This window comes from Cnephaeus nilssonii (assembly GCF_951640355.1).
Source record: "Cnephaeus nilssonii genome assembly, chromosome: 8".
In the NCBI taxonomy this organism is placed as follows: Eukaryota; Metazoa; Chordata; class Mammalia; order Chiroptera; family Vespertilionidae; genus Cnephaeus; species Cnephaeus nilssonii.
This window is the reverse complement of record NC_137079.1, coordinates 85,381,266-85,399,289: the sequence shown is the minus strand read 5'-3', so window position 1 is coordinate 85,399,289 and position 18,024 is coordinate 85,381,266.

Here is an 18,024-nt window from a genome sequence, read left to right as displayed (position 1 = left end):
CCGATGCTCTATCCACTGAGCCAAACCGGTTAGGGCAAAGAAGGCACATTCTAACCTGGCTGGGAGTTGTAAGACAACCTGGGAGCTCCCTGGGAAATGCGGCTCATCCTCCTCATCCAGGAGACGCCTATTAACGGAAAAATTAACCACCTTGTTGTGGAAACGAGAGGGCCCAGCCCTTTGCAAACCCCCAGCTGACAGTACCTGTAATATGTGACCATTATAGCTATTTTTATTCCTTTTGCCTACTTTCCCATGCCTGCATATTTTGCATACCCATTCTTATTCCTTAGCCTACTTCCCCATGTAATCTTTGTCCTTGTACCCCATATAAGCAGCTGGCTTATGGGGGAGGGGGAGTTCAGAGCAGATTTTCATGGATGACCTGCTGCTCTCCCATACTGCCGGCATTATTGGAATAAAAGCTCGTATATGATTCAACCTTGACTCTGCTTAATTGGCTCAAGTAGTGACAGGCAGCCCCGACCCATTTGTTGTCTGCTTTTCTTTCTTTTTTTTTTTTTAATATATTTTTATTGATTTTTTACAGAGAGGAAGGGAGAGGGATAGAGAGTTAGAAACATCGATGAGAGAGAAACATCGACCAGCTGCCTCCTGCACGCCCCCTACCGGGGATGTGCCCGCAACCAAGGTACATGCCCTTGACCGGAATCGAACCTGAGACCTTTCAGTCCGCAGGCCGACGCTCTATCCACTGAGCCACACCGGTTTTGGCTGTTGTCTGCTTTTCAGAACCTCTTGTAATGTGACATTGTCTCTCCTCCCCTAAGAGGTGGGGCCTAGGTTCCCTTCCGTCGCATTGGATTGAGCATGCAGCTGTGGCAAAGCGACATCATATGACTTCCGAGTCTAGGTCATAAAAGGTAATATGGCTTCAGCCTGTTTGTCTTTGGATGCTCTCTTGGAACCAGCCACCACGCCTTGAGGAAGCCAAACAAGCCGTGGAGAGGAATCCCATCCTCGGTGCCAGCTGAGCCCCCAAGCAGCACGGATCTCCAGACATGTGAGTGGCCTTAGGCGTTCTGGCTCCAGCCACTGAGTCCTCCCAGTTGCCCCCCTGTCTCCCCTCATGACATTATGGAGCAAAGACACCTTGACCCTGCTGCATCCTGTCCAAATTCTTGATCCATAGAGAACACGAGAAATAATAATAAAATGATAAAGTTTGAAAGCACTAAATTTTGAGGGAATTTGTTACACAACAATGGATAACTGAATGCAGAGAGAGGTGTGGGATATCCCATGTGTCTCCCAGGTCCTTTCTTCCTGACTAAGCCATGCTTTCTGGCGTAGAGTATCACATGAGTGCTCTAAGTAATGTTTGCACTCATCTTACACCACAGGGAGTGTTTCTGTATGAACAGCTCCATTTTATAGCAAGATTGTTACTGAGCCTATATGGCATTTTCCAGGGAGCCATGCCTCATATATCTATAGATTCTAGAATTGTTTACCATAGCAATCTGAAACCAGGAACATCCTGCTAAGAGCATTCCATAGATAAGAACTTTCCTTTTTGAACTGTTGTTAATCATTTACCAGGAGGTCAGTTATCAGCACATTAGCAAAGAGATTAGGCTAAGACACTTGCCTTCTCTCCTCCAGGGAGTCCCTCTAGTAATTGGGAGAGACTGGGTCACAGGCCAGCTGTTTTAACTCCTTCCTCCTCATGCATTCCACTCTCAGCAATTCCTCCGCTAATGGAGGCAGGGTGACTGCCTTGAGCTCCCATCCCACAATCTATCCCCTCAGTAACCGACCAGGAAAGAGAATGTCTCTCTCACTCTTCTAGAAAAACCCCCAGTATAGCTCTGATTGGTTCTGATTGTCCAGACCAATCTTTAGAGTTATGGTGAATCAGTCCCACTTAAACGACATAAATTAAAGAAAATTAGGATGTTAAAAGATAAAGGAGGAATAAATGTTGGGCCTGCAAAAATGAAAGTAATAGCTAAGATTTATTATTATTACTAGAAGCCCAGTGCACAGATTTGTGCACCAGTGGGGGCTCTCGGCCTGACCTGCAGGAATCGGGGCGAAACCAGCTCTCTGTCATCCCCCAAGGGGTCCTGGATTTCAAGAGGGCACAGGCCAGGCCGAGGGACCCCACCAGTGTACAATTGGGGCTTGGGAGGGGCCGCAGGAGGGCAGCAGGGTGTGTCCAGCCCATCTCACCCAGTCCCAATGGGCCAGACCCCAGCAGCAAGCCAACCTCCAGGTCGGAGCATCTGCCCCTGGTGGTCAGTGCATGTCATAGTGACTGGTCGAAAGGTCAAACGGTCAGACACTTAGCATATTAGGCTCTTATTATATACTAGAAGCCCAGTGCACAAAATTTGTGCACTTGGGGGGTCCCTCAGCCCAACCTATGCCCTCTCATAGTTGAGGAGCCCTCAGGGGATGTCCTACTGCCGCAGAGAAGGGAGAAGCCACCACCACCACCACCACTGTGCTCACCAGCCATGAGCCCAGCTTCTGGCTGAGTGGTGCTCCCCCTGTGGGAGCACAGTGACCACCAGGGGGCAGCTCCTGCATTGACCGTCTTCCCCCTGATGGTCAGTGTGCATCATAGTGACTGGTCATTCTGCCATTGGGCTGAAACCTGCTCTCCAACATCCCTCGAGGGGTCCCAGATTGCGAAAGGGTACAGGCCAGGCAGAGGGACCCCACCAGTGCGCGTTCAGGGCTGGGGAGGGATGCGGGAGGTTGGTCAGCCGGGAGGGACCACAGGAGGGGGCCAGGGGGTGCCTGGCCTGTCTTGCTCAGTCCAGATTGGCCAGACACCAACAGCAAGCTAACCTACCAGTTGGAGCGTCTGCCCCCTGGTGGTCAGTGCACATCATAGCGAGTGGTTGAGCGGCCTTAGTATATCATTAGCATATTATGCTTTGATTGGTTGAACGGCCGACTTGCTGACCAGACACTTAGCATATTAGGCTTTTATTATATAGGATGATTATATACCAGTCTTCTTTCTGATATGGTCTCACTTCAGTCTATTCTCCATCTCGTTTATGTTTATTAAAATGCATCTAAACAGCCTGGTACATTAGTGTCTCAGAGATAGAGATTAGGTCTTGTTCATTGTAAAAGTTAGAGTAATGCTACCTGCTATAACAAATAATCCCTCATGCTTTAGTAGTTAACACAACAGAAATTCATTTCTCAATCACATAATAAGCCAGTACAGCTATTCCTGGTGATTCAGGGACTCTGACTTTTTCCATTTTGTGGTTCTTCCATGACCAAGGCTTGGGACTTCATAACACTTTGGCTCAGAAATCACACACATTACTTTTATTGTAGAGAAATATCACATGGCCCCTCTCAATGCAAAGGGGACTAGAAGATGTAGCTCCTGGTTGGGAATCCAGTTCTGTGTGTGTGTGTCGGGGGGGTGGAGGAGGGGGATGACACAAAATTTGGTGGTCAATTAGCTATCCCAGACACACTGATCTTTGTATTCCTATCCCCTAACCTGGTGTCTGCATCAAGCTGATGTTTAGGATGTCTGTGGCATGAATTATATTGTCTGAGCCTTAGATGGCCATCAGGTACCAGGGCAAGTTTGATGGTATTGAGGAGACCGAAAGAAGTCAGGTAGATAGGGACGGGACCATGGGGGTGGAGATAGTAGAATTGGGGAACCCAACTGGGTGAAATTAGTAGGACAACCCAACTGAGTGGGGAAGGAAGGACAGACGGGGTGTGGGAGACATCAGCTTTAAAATGTATGAATGTTACTAAGACAGGCAACTTGCAGATAACCGATCACAAGATAGTAAGGCATACCAGTATAACCCAATCCCAAGGATGTTGCTAAGGCAAAATTCTTTGAAAGGACCAATCAGAACTAACATATATATGGCGCATGTGCTCCCCCTCCCCCTCCACCCCCACCCAGGCGTGGGTAGACTTGAACACCCGACTGTAACATGGAAAGGAAACTCTGGACACTGGCCTGCTCCTGGAACCCCGGCTGCCCCCTTTCCAGGATGGCTTCTCTCAATAAACTTGGGTTCCACTAACCGTTTTGGCCGCGACTTCATTCTTCGACTTCGTGAGACAACAAGCTCGGACTCAAACTCCACATTTTGGTTTCAGTGTGGCCTATGAGAAAGCAGATGACAAATACCAACTGAGGCCCCTAGAGTGGACACAGAGGACCGAGCAGAGAGATTGGGTTTTAGCTGATGGTGAAAGGGAGACAGTGTTTGTGGGTATAGCAGGTTGTCCCAGTAAAATAGCTCTTCTGCGGCCCCCATCTCCTTGCGAAGCTCCCCCCGCCTCGGCCCCTTGCTGGGGAGAAGCAGCCTTCTCTTAGAGCCCTCTGGGTTTAGTGGCATTTAATGGTCATTCTTTGAAACCTTTTTTGGGTGTGGTCAAAATGGGGAAAAGATCATTTCAGCACTTTCAACAGTTTTCAATCATACAAGAGGCAGGTTCCTGAATATGCCTTTGATCAAAAGCCATTCCTTTTTAGAGAAATCCGCCTGAATGGGCTGTTAAATCAAGAAGCTGGAGCTGTCAGCAGTTAGTTGCTGCTCGGTATAAGGATGTGAAGGTTGTCTTTGTGGTGAGTAGAGGTGTTATCTCTGCAGCCATGTTTCCTTTGGAAAAAGGCTTCTCTTTCACCCGCTCACCCACACCATGCCACCCACACCCCCACACCGTGCCGTGCCACCTGTGCACCCACACCGTGCCGTGCCACCCGCTCACCCACACCGTGCCGTGCCACCCGTGCACCCACACCGTGCCGTGCCACCACCCACACCGTGCCGTGCCACCACCCACACCGTGCCCTGCCACCCGCTCGCCCACACCGTGCCGTGCCATCCGTGCGCCCACACCGTGCCGTGCCACCCGTGCACCCACTCTGTGCCGTGCCACCCGTGCACCCACTCTGTGCCGTGCCACCCGTGCACCCACTCTGTGCCGTGCCACCTGTGCACCCACACCGTGCCGTGCCCCCCGCTCACCCACACCATGCCGTGCCACCCGCTCACCCACACCGGGCCGTGCCACCCGCTCGCCCACACCGTGCCCTGCCACCCGTGCACACCAGCTCAGACTGCAACCACAGGAAGAGCATGCTGGCGTCAGCTTGGCCTCATGCTGGAGAAGGCACCATGATAAGACTTGAGCTGGGTTCAGTGAATGTCCTCTAAGTCTAGCAATAATCCAGACCAGTGGTCGCCAACCAGTGGTCCACTGGTGGTCCATGAGGTCCGAAAGGTTGGCGACCACTGATCTAGACTATAAAACATATTAAAACTTTTTACATTAAAAACAGCTTTTAACCTATGTAACATATTTCATGGGAAGGGGTGTCCTTTTGAGATAATTCATTCAGATATAATATCCTTATGATTTGTGTAATTTTCTATATGTATGCTATATGTAAATAAAAGTTATAAAAATTCAAAAACTCTGTTCATTCTTTTGGTAATATTTTGTCATTTAGGGAGCTAGAGATACACCCTTCATTGCAGTAACTGCATGAGTATTACTTATACTGACAGAGCCTCAGCATGGAGTGGGAGTCTCCATCAAAGGGAGTGGCTTTCCCACTGTCAGCACCTGTGAAGAGGCAGTTGGGGGCTGGAAATTTGCTAGGCAGGCCTTTTATGGGGTGAGAGAAATTTAATCCTTTTTCTAAACCCATGGCCTGGACTCTGAGACATTTTGGTCATCCAGGTTGGTGGCTTTTAGCTAGATAGAAAGGTATCTTAGAGAGGAATGCTATCAACCCTAAAAAAATATCTATGCTCTATTTGATAAACATAAAAGTCTCATTGAAGTGAGAGGAATGGTCTGACCCGATATGCAGAAACTGGAAGATTGAGGTGTGGGGGGAATAGAGTGTCCGGTGGCTTGAACTGCAGTGCAGCGTGGTGTGGATTAGATGCACAGAACGGGCATGCTGGTACATTCTTCCATCGGCACTGCCGGTCTCCTTGTATTATAGCCATCTGCCACTGGTCAGGCGCTTCCTCCCGATCTCAGTCTCACTGAGGTTGTTCCAGTCTGTAGCCTTTGGCAGGCTTGATAAGTGGTATCCCTTGAACAAATGCCTGAACCTCAGTGCTCTCTCCTGTGGTGTGTTGTCCCCTTTAAGAGTTTGCCGGCATAATCACCACAGAAGCTTCTATTTTTAGAGAATTAATTGTGTGCCAGACCATAGACTAAACATCACATTGAATTATCTAATTTGGTATCATAATTTCTCCATGTACATGTGAAGAAACTGAGGCCGACGTTCAGGGATGCTGTGGAAGGTCCCGAAGCCAGTAGGTGGCAGACCTGGGACTTGAACTCGGGCTGCCAACTTGTAAGGCTTCACTGCTGACTGCCTCCCAGGGCGGTGAGGGGCTTGTGATCTTGCTGGGTCCCCAAAGAGTGGAGGACATGGGTTGTGACTCAGACCATAGAACATTTTTAGAAGACCCTGGAGGCCTGTGAAATCTCATTCACTTCCCAGACGTGGGATGTGTGTGCCGTCACTTCCGTGTCCTTAGAGCCTGGCTCTTTCCCGTTGTGCTGGCTGCCACCGCCGCACAGCTCTCAGTGTTCCGAATGGGAGCGGCAGACAGTTGCTACTATCCTGTCCTAACTCGTCCCATGGCTGGTGTTTCAGATCCTCTTGGTCTTACCTGTCTCTTGTCCCAGTGCCATGTCCCAGGGGCTCTAGTTGACTACACAGGTCCAACAGTGCTTTGCCTATGTGCATGAGGGTCACCTACACCCCCACCCCAATCAGGATACCCCTGTTGATGCCTTCATGAGACCTGCCTGGTGCCCACACATGTGCAAGCTGGAAGTGTGGGGGAGTCATGCCCTGTGGGGCAAAGGAAACCTCTGCCTGGATTCTGGACTCTGGGGCATCCAGGCTTAGACAGGTGGCGAGGCCTGAATATTCACTCACGGTCGTCTGGGACAGCCAACACTCCTGGTGCGCACAGGGCAAGCCACACTGAGATGGAAGGGGTGGAAAGCTATGTGTGATTCTGTAACTGGAGGCTGGGAGGCAAATGATAGAGCATTAAGTACATCTTCCTTAAAGATAACTTTCCACTTCATTTGCATGATAAATCCACTTCTTTTCCCCCTCTTTAAGAGGCAGCTGCCCTGAGGGGCTAAGAAACATAAGAATATCAAAGGTTGACCCAGCCTACTTAGTCTCTTCTTAGGTTACTTTCTGCCTGTGGGGAAGAAAGGTATGTGCCTTGTCTTCCTGCTTGTCAAATTGAAACCTGATTCCCCAGTTCCCAGGTGGACCAGGAGCAGCGGGCTTCCCTCTCTTTGCACAGGGAGTACAGCCGCACCACTTCCAAGTAAGACACAAAAAGTGGCCATGTATCTGCAGTCCTCTTGGGACCCCTTGGAAATAAAGACAAGGACCTCCAGCCAAAGGGCAGACAGGGATTCTGGTTTCTTACCACCTCAGGTGCTCATTGCACTGAAGAGAAGGGGTCTGAGATGCTTCTAGAGTAAGGTGACCAGATCGTCCCGCTTTTGGCGGGACAGTCCCGATTTTTAACAATTTGTCCTGCGTCCCACGGCGTTTTTAAAAAAGTCCCTATGCGACGCGGGACAAATTGTTAAAAATTGGGACTGTCCCACCAAAAGCGGGACGATCTGGTCACCTTATACTAGAGGCCACTGGGATCCAGGGGACGTTGGCTCCTTGGCCACCAGTCGGGGGAGGAACTGCTCACTGTTTCCAGCAGTGTGTATCCTGTTGCTGGTGGCTGCTCCAGGGAATGCCAGGAGACTCTCTAAAAATGGTGCCATTGGAGGGGAGCCCTGACTTATTGAGAGGGCAGGAATTCAGTCTAAGTACCACATTTTTCCGTGCTATAAGATGCCCCCATGTATAAGACTTTTCTAACCCCAAATTAAGAAATCAATATTTTAAACATTTTGCTGGTTTTCCTCTTAAGGACTTCTTTTTTGGTATCTTAAGGAGTTGTTCTTCCTGTTTTCTTCACTGTCTGATCATACACTCAGTGGGAGAAGGTCCAAATTGTCTCTCTGCAGCTCTATTTCCATGCTCTTTTGCATAGTTGATTACATTCAGTTTGAATTTTGCAGAGTAACACAATCGCTTACCAGTATTTATCTTTTTATTTTTTGACATCTTTAGGGGCTCCGAATGCTCCATTCCCTGTTGCATCTGCACACTCTCCACCTCCACCTCCACATCCAATTAAGTCATCAGCTGATGTCAGTAATAAAAAGGCTCCTGATTGGAGGAAGCCTGTTTGACAAGGTATGGGCAGCTACACACCCTCCTGGCTCCCTCCTCAGCTGACTTCCATGTATAAGACACTCCTTGATTTTCAGTCTAGTGATTTTATAAAAACAAACAAACTAGGTGCCTGGTGCACAAATTCATGCACGGGTGGGGTCCGGCTGCCCGCCCTGATTGGGGTTGATCAGGCTGGGCTGGACAGGGGGAGGGGACACAGGCAGTTGGTGGGCTGGCCCTGCCCCCTGGTCAAACACCCGGTGGAGGGGACAATTTGCATGTTAGCCTTTTATTATATAGGATTGCTTCTTATACACGGAAAAATACGGTAACCCATAAATCAGCACAGCTTAAAGCCATTCACATGCTTACACACATAACAACTGTGAGGGAGATGGAAATAAATGTAAGCTTGGGGCACAGGGTGAATGACCCCAGGGCCTTATTTAAAAAGGCCAAAGGGATTCAGTCCTGCTTCTGCAGGCTGAGCAGGAAGCAGCCTGATCAGACCACTCCTGCAGTTGCACATCACTGCCACATGGTGTCGCTGTTGGAGACACGACCTGTATAGTTTGATCCTCCACTGAGATGGTTCCCTGGCTGGTCCTAATCCAGCACTAGCTTCAGTGGTTGCTTGAAAGATGACAGCTCCACTCCTCATTCAGTGCTGCGCTCAGCCAAGGTGCTTCAGTGCATACGTCTCACCATTGTCCCCAAGCACGGGGGCTGTGCTGGTGGCTGGGTGCTGGGGAGGTTAGCTCCAGGTGCCCCCTATGCCAACACCCGTCTGATTGCATGCCTTGCTTGGATTGAGCCCACGTCTTCTCCCAGACATGTCCGGCCTTCTGCTGAAGCATGTGTCATACTTGCCATTTCACATGCTGTTTTAAAACATAGAAGTTGGTCCACCGTGGCCCCAAGAACTGCTGACCATGCCCTGTGGTATTTGTTGTTCAGAGCCCTGTGTCTGATTGGCCACAGGTGGTTTCACTGTCTCCTTCCCTCTGGGCAGCAGATTCTTTCTGACTGTATAGTTATGGGTAGTTTATATAACTAAGGAGAGACTCTAGATATGATTCTTGGGGTTCTCCTGATTCCCCTAAGGCAGTGGTCGGCAAACTCATTAGTCAACAGAGCCAAATATCAACAGTACAACGATTGAAATTTCTTTTGAGAGCCAAATTTTTTAAACTTCTTCTAACGCCACTTCTTCCAAATAGACTCGCCCAGGCCGTGGTATTTTGTGGAAGAGCCACACTCAAGGGGCCAAAGAGCCGCATGTGGCTCGCGAGCCGCAGTTTGCTGACCACGGCCCTAAGGTGACCTTGGGCTCTCCCCAGGGATGGGATGGCAGCCATAATTTATAAATATTCATTATGCAGGTTGTTATTTAATCTCTTCCTCAAAAAGTACCACATTGTGTCCAGGCCAGTGTTTCTCAGTGGTTAGAGTGTCATCCCATGCACCGAAGGGTTGAGGGCTTGATTCCTGGTCAAGAGCACATACCTGGCCCTAGCCAGTTTGCTCAGTAGATAGAGCATCAGCCTGCAGACCAAAGGGTCCCGGGTTCATTGCAGGCTCCTCCCTGGCCCAGGCCCTGGTCAGGGCTTGTGCAGGAGGCAACCAATCGATGTGTTTCTCTCGCATCGATGTTTCTCTCTGTTTTTCCCTTTCTCTTCCACTCTCCCTAAGAAATCAATAGGAAAATATCCTCGGGTGAGGATTAACAACAACAACAACAACAAAGAGCACACATCTGGGTTTCAGATTCCATTCCAGCCCCCATCTGGGGGCATGTGCGAGAGGCAACCAATCAATGTGTCTCTCTCACATCGATATTTCTCTCTCTCTCTCTCTCTCTCTCTCTCTCTCTCTCTCTCTCTCTCTCCACCCCTCCCTTCCAATCTCTTCCTAAAAATGGAAAAAATTATCCTCCAGTGAGGGATAACAGCAACAAAAAGTACCAGGTTGCACTAAGAAGAACTACGTTTCATCAAAAGGTAGACATAAAACTCCCACTAAAATTACACTAAGTTGGAAAACAAAGCCCTCATTTCGTATTGTTTGTATCAAACATTTAAAACCATTTTGATAAAAGTCAGCTAAGTGCTTGTTTACAAAAATATTTCTCTGTTCCTTGTGTTTGCAAAGAACCTCTTGCTAGCAAAAGAACTAAGGTCACTGTCCTGGAATTCTTGAAAATGTGCAGAAGAGAAGAAATTGTTCCCAGTGACAGCAGGGACAGTCTGAGGTCTCCTTTCTTCTTCTCTAGTTTGTCTGATGAGCTTTTTTACCTCGTGGCATTTTTTTCCTTAACACTAGCAAAGTCACAAGGGCAAGTTTAATTTGAAGTTGGTAACTTTTGTGGACCGAGGCCTTTTAGCAGTTATCTTCAAGGCTGTGCTGAAGACCCATAAAATTGAAGCTATCTGAGGATGCCAGTTCTGGTCCTCATTAGAGATTCCTTGTGAGTATACATTTGTTCTTGAGGCCACAACTGTCCAGCTGAAATGAAGAGAATCCCTCTTCAAGGCCTCATTTTCAAGGCTGGCAGTGATAAGACTTAGCACTGACCTCCCAGCAGGAAGGGCATCGCCTCTCAGTGCCCCGTCTGCTCCACACACAGAGTCTGAGAAACCCCCCTAAGGAAGTGGGGGGAACACGAAGCCTGGTCTTGAATTGATTATGTGTTTTATAGATATTTCAAGGTTGGCTTCTCTGGCAAAATACCTCCACCCAGCTGGGCTCCACATGTAGAAAAGAAGGGCCCTTTTGTTAAATACCCAATGCAAGATGTTGACCTCTTGAAATCCTTTGGGCAGACCATTTCAAAGAGTGGGTATTGTCAAAGGTCACCTAAAAGTAGAAAATGGTAAATAAAACTTAATCAAAGGGAGCTGGAAGGACACCCTCCAGCCAAGTCGAGGTGATAGACAAAGCTAGGATTGTGGGGGGTGAAATCTCCCACCCTCACTTCTGACTCACACCACTCTGGGGTGGGGGGGTGGGGGGAGGCAACTGTTCATTTGAGCCCTAGGACTGGGGCTGGGTTACACTCATCCATACTGCTCAAGCTCTGACATTTTGAGCACCAGTCCAGCCTCTTGTCGGCTGCCTGACCCTGACCATGAACCACACACCAGTTGCTTTGGGGTTTGCAGATGAGGTCAAGTTGCACAAAGGTTGCCCTGTCAATGCTTCTTCTGTGACTATTTGGCCAGCCCTTCCTCCAGCGCGGTTCTTCCTCAGAAACAGGCAGTGGGCTGAGAGTTAGAGTGTGTTTTGCAATTAACTTAAAGTTCAACTCAGCGATCATTTCCCAAACACCTACTATGTGTCAGGCACTAGATTCTAGAATATAGATATTCCCCGGACTGGGAAGCCAAGATGTAGTGCAGCCTCACAGTAGTGTTGGAAACAAACAAAGTGAAATAAACCACTACAACAACAAAAGCCACAGTCCAGCCACCAAAATTTTACTTTCAAGCAAATATGTCTATGTAATTCTTGAACACCCCTAAGTGGGATTCTGGCCCTTATCTTAGAACACCCTGTTCTCTCTTCTCTACTTCACACCCCACAGTTTCCCATGCTTCTTCCAGTCTCCCCAAAATCCTTTTCCAGGCATTAGCCTTCAGGCTGCTTCTGCCCAACCTGTCCCTGCTGTCAGCTCTCTCTCACAAAACCTCAGAAGGCCAGCTGGGCCCAGGCAAAGCGTGAGCATGTAGAGGCCAGAGCTGCTGTTAGCGGATGGAGGGACAGCCATGACCTAACACAGGATGTTTTGAGTTTTGGTCCTGCCCCACAAACAATGAGACATACAGTCCTGGCCGGTGCGGTTCCGTTGGTTGGGCACCGTCTCAGGCACCGGAAGGTTGCTGGTTCAATTCTGGTCAGAGCACATGCCTGGTTGTGGCTCGATCCCCAGTGAGGGGTGTGTGGGAGGCAGCTGGTCGAGGTTGTGCTCTCACATCTATGTTTATCTTTCTCTCTCCCTCTCCCTTCCTCTCCCTCTAAAAATCAATATTTTTTTTTTTTAAAAAAAAGAGAGAGATAGCCCTTGTGCCAAATAAGATTACCATAACAGCGGACATGAGTACCAACACAATCGCAATTAATTGTGGGAAGTGATTTACTCTGGGGTCCTGGAGAGAGCAAAGATGACGGCCCAGGGAGGAGAGGTATACCGAAGCTTGAAGGGTAAATCTGGGTTTGAGGCCAACCTCTGCAAATTTTGGATAAGTTACTAACCTTCTTTGTGCCTTGGTTTCCTCATCCATCACATGGGGATAATACACTGTATGGTTGTTGTAAGACTTAAAATGATTTAATAAAAGTAAAGTGCTTGGAATAGGGCTTGCTGCCGTGCTCAGCAAACAGGTACTTAGAACATCGATGCATCAAATAAGCAAATTCTTGGGGTGTAATTCCAAAGCTGCTTTGTTTTTTCTCCCACTGCCTAGAGAAAAAGTCTTAACCCTTTGCACTCGCTTGCTTTTTTCTCGATTCCTTTATTCTACTTGGGATTTAATTTTTTAAATACCCCAGATTTTACAAAGCGCGGCAGTAGAATAAAAAACTGGAGTTTCTTTTCATACAAACTTATTTATTTGGATTTTTTAATATTTCAAATTATTGATACATTCAATACAATTCGACATACGAGCTGCTACCGATGCTAACTGTGTTGAGTCACACTCGGCATCTGAGTGCAAAAGGTTAAGATTTTCCTCGTCACTCTGAGGCAGTGTGAAGCTGTGAAGTCATGTGCATGTTCAGAAATCCGCATGTGGACTCTCACTTATTGGTCAACACTTCAATCTCCCATTGCTGTTCAGGGCCACTGGCTGGAGAGGAGAAGTCTGATTGGGCCAGACAGGGATGACATCAGTTTCCTTTCTCGCTCCCTCCTCCCACGCTCACCAGCGGGTGTTCCTGATCTCACTGGGAGGGGAACTGAGGGGAGCCAGAAAGTTCCCATGCTCCTGCGTGCTCCTTCGCTGGTTCTGAGCTCTCTGGGCTTAGAGACGCTGACTTGTTCTCTCTGGTGTGCTTTTGTGGGTTCTTCAGAAATCCCTCTTCCACCCCATCCATGCATCACTAGGGAGCTTTGCCTGCAGTTGCCTTGATTTTGGCAGAAGCAGCGCTAGTTTGTGGATCCCAGCAGTCCACCTCTTGCTCTCAGGTGGACAGCAGCTCAAAACCCCACTCAGCCCCCTCTTGCCCAGCCCAGAGCAGGTCCTGGGAAACTTCCAGACTCATTTGCCCCAACAGTAGTAGGGTGGCGGGGAGGTGGGCAGGCCTTCCCCGGAGCAGGCTTCTCTCCAAGCTTTCCTTCACCCTCTGGATTTCTCATCTGGAGTCTGACACCAGCCCACTCTGCCCCTGTCCTCAGACTCTAACGGATTCACGTTTGTTCGTGTCTGACTGATCTCCTTAAAGCTCTGCTCTCTTACACGGAGGTGAAGGTGGGCCCGACCTCCATTCTTTCTCTTCAGGGGGACTGGGAGTCACAAGCAGATTCTTCACAAGTCCTCTTCCACACCCTCCTGTCCACAGCCTCTTGTTCCCTCCTCATGTGGATGGGAAGTTCTTGGCCTCTCGCCCTCGTAGGGAATCCAGGGTGGTTGTCTCACAACTCAATTTTGTGTCCTTATCCCTTTTAACTTCCTCCACAACTGTTAGAGCCCATCATTACCATTGGATGGGGGCGGTGGTGTGTACCAGGGGGCGGTTTGTAGAAGGCAGCACGTTCTGGGGAGGGTGGCAGATGAGATGGCAAAGGTGGGCAGGGACTTCTTTGTCCGGGTGGCTTAAGTCTGTGATTCTTGTCTCCCAGGTCCTGCCATGATGGGAAAAGGCTGCAGAAGGCTAAATCCCATCTCTTTATGACAATCCTGTGTTTAATGCTATACAATGCAGAATGTCTTTAATATGCGTGTTTTCATTTAAAACTCACAACTCAATCAAATCCTTATTGTCTGCCTTCCATTTTTATATATAAGGACACAGGTTCAGGAAGCTAAAGGTTGTACAGCTAGGAGGTAACAGATTCAAACTTAGTAATTTAACTTCTGTTGTACTCTTTTCATTACACTGTAATACCTGGAGTTGGAGAGGGGGCGGGGCGCCATTCTGAAAGCCTGGCTGTGGGCAGGGTGTGGCCCTCCCAGCGAGACAGCTGCGGGAGCCACCTGGGCCTGGCCCAGCTTGCTGTGCTCACAGCTGCAGTGGACGTTCTGTCCTCCACACCCACCTGCCAAACAGAACTGGCCGAGCTGGGCAAACACAGGCTGTGACTTCACTCTCCCTGCTTCACACCTGGTACCTTAAAGACCCCACTAGTCCAGCCCAGGGTCGCCACCTCCTCATTCCGTGGTCAAATCTCCTGGGCCCTCCAGACCCAGCAGAGGGCTCTGGATGAGTGTCCTCTATCCCCCAAAGAGAGACTAGCAGGTTCTCAGCAAAATGGTGACCCATTCGATCCAAGACCTTCAGGATCTGCCAAGCTCTTCAGCCGCACTGAGCCTTCTGTTACGAGAGTCCCTGGGAGTTCACCTGAGAATTCTTGTTCCCTCTCTTCTCTTCTGTAGAGTTTGGTTTTAATTCATTGGAAGATAGGATCATATGCTAAAGGAGTAGGAGATAGAATTTAAATTTTGTTCTCTCTAGCAAGAGGCTCACACGATATTTTGTCTTAAGCTTTATTTTTAGGAAAATAAAAGCAAAACATGTAGGTTGTGAAAAAAATAGGAAAATACAAAAAAATAGATGAAAAGTTAAAAGATCATTCCTGGGCCTTACGATTGAAGACTTTTGTCTTTTCTCCTAACAGCATACTCACATATATAAAGCATATTTAGACAGGCTTTATCTTGATTAGAATTGTATAATAGAGACTGTATTGAAAGCTGCTGTTTCTCCCTTACTAGTATGTCATGGGCATATCCCCGTAGCTTTAAGCTCAGTGAACGCTTAAGCAATCCTGTGTGACAGATTCCATTGCTAGAGAGACAACAGATGGAACAAAATAGTGAGGGCATAGTTTGTGAACACCCGGGGACCTCCCCTTGGCAAGACTGCCGTCACATCTTAGCAACCCAGCCTGAAGAAGCTGACCCCACCCTGCTGTTAGGGCTCAGAAACCTCCTTTCTTTTCTTCCTTAAAAACAAAATTGAACTGAGTGTCCCCAAGTTCTTTCACATCCTATAGCTTCGGGTGTGGTCCACCATAAATGGTTCCTCCAAAGGAAGCCTGTGTATACGTCCTTATATTCTTTCCCCTCTGCCTTCTAGCTCTGGCCCTTAGCACTCAAGTTTCCTCTTTTATTGCATCGTTTAAGTAGAGGCCGTGGTACCAACTCTCCGAGTTCTCCCATAATTAAAATGTGCACAACTCTATTAAAAAGTCCTTTACATAAGAAGGTCATTTGGCCCAGTGAATGATGGGACTTTGAATTGGATTTTTAATAATGGACCAAACCCTGTTATCTCACTACGTCTCAAAGGAAAGCTCCTCTGCTATTAAATCCAAGTACACAGTATATTCAGCCAAATGAATTCAGAAACTTAATGATTCAGCAATGGGTTGTGTTTTGTGGTTTTAGACAATTCGTGTCAACAAGAGTGGCAGCAAGAGGCCTAACAGTTTCTGACATTCTCTCCTGAACTGTTCTCACAGTCTGTAACTAAAAGTGCCCCCTCTCCACCCGTCCCTTGTCTGTGGCCTATTGTGAGGACCAAATGAGGTCCCATTCAAAGAAAGTTTCTCTTTTCAGTTCAGGACTTTGCTAGAAACTTCTTTAACTACTTTTCAGTTTGGACTCTAGCTTAATCCTCCCCCCCCCCTTTTTTTTTTTACCTCTTCAGGTCATACATATTTGTGCATGAGAACAATTGGGGTACTCTTTAGAAATATTTTCAGTTGTGTTTCCATAGCTCATAAATGTTGTTACCCGGGGGGCTTGGCACCCAATGAAGCAAGCCATGGGTTCTGGGGCTTCAGATGGAGGGCACATAGCCATTAGAACAACAAGATAATTGGTCAATTTTGATTGTTAAAACATAGTTTTCAGTTCGTCGGCTTGGGGGTATGAGGGAAGGAAGGAATTTGGAAGGAGGAATCTCTGTTAATTAGTTGCAGCAGCAACAGGAAACTGCTGCAAAGGTGGCTAACAGAGGCTCCCGTTAGACATGGAGGCCTTTGAGAGCTGTGATCACGGCCCCTGATCCGAGGCCCCACAGGCCCCACGTCTCAGCCATTCCCAGCCCTGGGAGCAGCCCAGCCCAACCACGCCACAGAAGAGACCAGCAAGGAAGCACACTGCTTGGTGACTTCACCTCCGTGAGGTCATGGCCTTGACCTCAGCCCTTTAGAAATGGCCTTGGAGAGGAGCTAGGGGTGGTTGTTCAAAAACAAAAATCTGGGAAATTAAGCATTTTGCTTAAACAGACTGAGCATTTAACTAGAGGGATTGTTTCAATTATTGCACTGGAATATGTTTCTGTATTCAACCAGTCTTCGAGGGCCAGCTGATGATTTATAAAGAAATAAAACAACTGTATTTGCTTTGCACAACTGCGTGCGGTGTGAGTAAATAATGCGATACCATTGTGGTTCCAATTGGAGGCAGCATCACAGGCACGTCTTCTAGAGTGTGGAGGCTCTTTTGGTCCAGAGCAGCCAGCACACTGAAGAATTCCAGATTTTCCCGTGTGTGTGTGTGTGTGTGTGTGTGTGTGTGTGTGTGTGTGTGTGAGAGAGAGAGAACATACTGAGGTTCAGGGAGGTAAAGTGATTTGTACAAGTCCATGTCTGAGCAAGGATGGCTGGGATTAAATCTCCGATCTTACTGATGAAGCAAACACTCCTAAATTTAGAACGAATGGCCTCCACCCAAAACTCCTGACCCCACACTTCTTCTAGGCCCAGTTTTGGGCTCTCTGAGGATGTACTTCACTCTTGTTTCTACCTGATTTCTCCAGAGTCTCAGATTTAATCCTGGGATACTTAGTCTTAGAGAGGTGAGAGGCAACTGGCATTGTCTCAGGGTGATAGGACTGGAGGTGGGGAAGTTGAGAAATATTTATATCCCAGTAGAAAAGTTTTGCTTCCCATTGAGTTAGGTTCCCCCCCCCCCCCCCCCCCGGGGAAAAAGGAGCAGAGCTCCTAAAGTCCACACCTTGTAAAAGGGGAGAATGAATATACTAGAGTCAGGTCATCAAGACTGCCAGCCGCAGCCAGGGGCACCGCTACCTACCACAGCTTCTGTCACCAACAGCCCGTCACTGCTGATTACCCACAGCCCTCATCAGTCAACAAATACTTACCAAAGCTTGGGATAAGCGTAATGTTCCATCAGATTTCAGGATGTTATTCAGGCATTTAAAAAAAATAATATTCCTCCTTTTTCAGTATTTGATGAACGTACTAGTATATTGATGGCTAGCACTAACTCATCTTTTAGATCTCAGATTAAATGTCAGTTCCTTACAAACAGCAGTGTGGTGGTTATCAGAGGGAAGGGGGTAGAGGGAGAAGGGGGTCCTAATATACGGTGACAGGAGAAGATTTGGCTTTGGGTGGTGAGCACATGGTGCAATATACATAGAAACCCACTCTGAAACCTATATGTTCATGTTGACCAATGTCACTCTAATAAATTTAATAACACAAGCAAACAAGGAAGAGATAAATGTCAGCTCCTCAGAAAAGTTTTCCCTGGCCTCCTCTGTTCTGCATTCCAATCAAA